Here is a 4020-nt window from a genome sequence, read left to right as displayed (position 1 = left end):
TTGCCACAAAGATCATGGACACCGCCGAGCGGATGCAACACGGGGCGAAGAGGAAGGCATCAGCGGGAAGCAGATGGGCAGCACAGTGTGCGGTTTGCCTGGCTTTTGCTGCTTTGCTATAAGAAGCTCAGAAATGAGTTATAGTGGGACCAAAGAAAGAGAAAAAAACCCTGCTGTATTCAAGAGAGCAGAAGAAACAAATGTATTAACCTAAATGACCATTGGTGACTCAAAAGCTTAAAGGCAATGTATGCAAATGTGACTGCCATTAACAGCACAAAGGCGTACGGGGAAAAAGGGGCTGTGAAGGCAGAGATGGGCAGCTGCCAACTTCTGGAGGAAGATGCAAACTAATGGAAATAGTTTCTTGAGGGTCCACTCTCATCTGCTCTGACCACAGACCCTTTCCAAACCAGACCTGCAAGTTTAAATATTAACTTCTGCCAAAAACGGTTCAAGTAGTGCTATCTTCCACAGAGGGGAGTGTTTCATTAGGCTAATTCAGAGAATAATCCTGCCTGAATCATCTCCATGTGATTCGTCTGTATGAATTGCAGACTGATTGCAATTTCTGCTTGTGTTTCTCCCAGCTGAAAGCAAGCTGACCTGCAGGTTTTTGCTTTGGTGCAACCATAGGAAAATTTTGCTGCCCTGTTGTCATTTTTTTTCTTATTCTGGATTTTTCTAAATAAACAGATTAACTTGAGTAGAAGGCTTAGCTGACCTCTTTGAAACAAATGTCTTTCCTAGAGAAGCTTGAGTTAAAACACTTATGTCTGCAGTTTAACTGACTGGCGGTATTTCGTTTGTAAAACAATGCACACTGATTCATTAAGCCTTCATGTCTTAGGCTTTTGAAAGCTGATTTGGTAGAGCTACAGAAAGTATGACACCTGTCCTGAAGCCTGCTGTGTTAATAATTTATTAATATTTAGTCCTGATTTTAGGCATCTGGTAGTGTTTTTTACATTAGTTTTTATTTTGACTCTGCATCCCTGTAACCATAACTTGTATGTTTCCTACCTGCAGCACCTCAGTTCGCCTCTTGGCATCTGTATTGCCTTGTTCTGTATTTATTAATTTCAGTGCATTATGACATTAAGGAAAATCCTTTTTATCTGCCACCATGAGAAGCTGTTCTGCCAAGTGGTTCTTTGGTCTTACATTACTGTGCAGCAAGTATCAGGAGTCAAGAAGGGAGAGGGGAGTAACTTTGCTCTTGATAACCCAAGGTGGCAGTGAGGGGTAGGGACAGAGCAATGAAGTTGGGTTGGAGGTGAAGTTTTGAGAGAGTTTGGAAGATTATTTTGCATGAATAGGTAATGGAGGAGAGGCATAGGGAAGGATAGGTAGGAGCTGATGGAGGTAGTCCTTCGGGAGCCAGCCCCCGCTCAGCATGGGCGTGGGGAGCAGGACAGCAAAGCTGAGAGCCTGGGGAAAAAAGGGTGACGTGGAGGAGCTGGAGGGAGTCCTGGCTCTGCTCAGGAAGTGGAAATGGAGGAAGAAGCTGCTACTGAGTTCCCTTCGTGCACTCTTCAGATTTAAGCATGCCTTTAGCCAAGAGAAAAAAAACCCCATAGTTACTCCTCCCCCTGATCAGTAGTTTCCTTGCTCTGGTTATTACCAAGTGTGGAAGCATTTGCCTCTGCACATGCAATGGATGCCAGCAGCACTGGAAAGCTGTCATCAGGGGGGAAAAAAAGAAAAATATTTCTTATGTTTCCTGGTGTAGAGTTCAGTGGAGCATTTCAAATGCTTGCATTTGGATTATTGTTTGTCTGCTTTGCCTGTAACTCGCCTTTCCCTCTGAATTAGAAAACTACCTATTAATAAGCTGATAGGCGAGTAGTGATTTTGCATGTTAAATAGTGTGATTGCTGCATCTCAGCAGGACTGTACTCTTTCAGGGTTCGACAGCCAAAAAAATACATATATTCATAATTAAATTAGACTTTAGTTACAAATATTGGCTCAGAGATATTTCCAGGTTGGAAATTTATGTCTTTCCTTTTCCTTTTCTGATGAAGATAAACTTGGCTGGATTCAGAGCAGATAATGTGCAGGTTGGTCTTTGTCCAGGTTTACAAAATACTGGCTCAGAAAACACTGATGAAAGGGCATGGTTTAAGTTGCTGAGACTTTGGTTTCTGTTGAGACGTGGGAGATCACGGCAGCAAAAGGCAGGGAGGGCAGCAGCATCTCCTCTAGCCTGTGTTACAAGGAAAGGGAATAGGAAATAAGCTTTCTTAAATAAAGTCAACTGCACTCCCTCTCTCCCCTGCTTTTGACTGTGCTGTCACCATGTAGGGTTATTTTTCCCATCCTGCTATCAATAGAGGGAAATAGAAAACAAAGTGGCTATTTCTAGGATCAGCGTCCACTCACTGAAGCCAACAACAGTTGAATCAGGACCCAAATGATGCTCCAGAAAGTCAAAGACTGCAATGAGACAGCTCTACAGTGAACACAGATAAACGGCATTTGAAGATGACTTTCAGGGAGGTACAAAACACACAGCAATGGGTACCCAGCTCTGTTCTCATCGGGTGCACAGGAGCAAGATTTGCTCTAATGAGTCTGATAGTGACACTTAACGATGAAGTTTGAAGTTCTTTGAATTTTGGCATTTCCTTTGAGTTTTGAAATTCCTTGCCACTAAGTCAAACTCCGTAAAAGTCATGCCACCATAGTAAATTTTTTCATTTCTCCATGAATACCCAGCTGCATATTTGGCATTTAAAAAAAAAAAAAAAGAATCAATAGACTGAATGAACTGATGTTTTTAAATGGCACCATGAGAACTTAAAGGCTGCATGGCAGCTCCGCTGCAGATAGAGCTTTCCAGCCTGAGCCCCTGCTAGCGAGAGAGAAGAAGCTCACATGGACTTTGCGCTGATTTATTCCTATCACATCTCATACGTGGGCGAGCTGAGCCTTCAGCTTTTGGCATCCCGAGCATTGGTTACTTTCAAGGACATGCCACAAGTAAGAAGTAAGGGGGGACGAGATTATGTTATTTCCATTTAAAACATCCAGCCTATACGTAATAAGGAGAAATAGTAGTTGTATAATAACACGGTTCATTACCTTCAGGGTGGTAAAAGGGAATTTTACTGGAAAAGGTATTATACAGCCCACTATGCTTTGCATAATCATTTTAAAAGCCGTTCAGGATTACTTCCTGCCCATATTCTGAAAAAGCTGGAAATAATTTAGAAAACCAGGGCTGTCAGTATGGCCGAACTCCAGGCTGGGTGCTGAACACCATTACACACGCCGTGGTGGCTGCACAGGGTCCAGCCGATGGCTAAGTCAGTAGCATGCGTGAAGCACAGAGAATAACTTACCGAGGTATGTCATAAACACATTATTGTCATTCATTTGCGATGTCTCCAATAATTTGAGTACCATGGCCATCTTAAAATCATCTTTCTGAAACCTTTGTGTTGCCCCATGAAGCACACAGTAAGTCATCTTTTGCTGCTCACCCAGAGGACAGACAATTTTCAGATCAGCTGAAACAAAAAATACCAGGGGATATATTGAATTGTATGTCCAAAAATTGGAGGAAAAACCTAAGTTGACATTTGAGGGGTTTTAACTTAAATAGCTTTTGAGTTTTATGTTATTCTGTATTTAAGAACAAAAGTGAAATGGTGAAAATTAAATTAAAGGTTTGGTTGGACAACATAGTTCATTTGACCAGAAACAGTAATTTTATTCTGATAAGAAAATATTTCCATTAGGATCTGAACTCCTCCTGCACGCTTAATTCTTATCCTGGCCAGCAAACTTCGCAGTCCCCTTTTCTCACTGAGTGAGTGCTAACTCTGGCCCCCGCCACCCGGCATAACAGCGCATGTTTCCTTAATGCATTTTTTTCTTTGCAGTCACTTTCCTAGCTTATCTTTTAATTTCCCAGTTGTATCAGCAGCTTTGTTGGAATCATTCCTTAATGAAGTAGGGAATGAATGAATGAATGAATGAATGAATGAATGAACGAACAAACCTCCCTGCCCC

The sequence above is a fragment of the Egretta garzetta genome, unplaced genomic scaffold (assembly GCF_000687185.1).
Source record: "Egretta garzetta isolate BGI_Z169 unplaced genomic scaffold, ASM68718v1 scaffold419, whole genome shotgun sequence".
NCBI lineage: Eukaryota > Metazoa > Chordata > Aves > Pelecaniformes > Ardeidae > Egretta > Egretta garzetta.
This window is presented reverse-complemented; position numbering follows the sequence as displayed.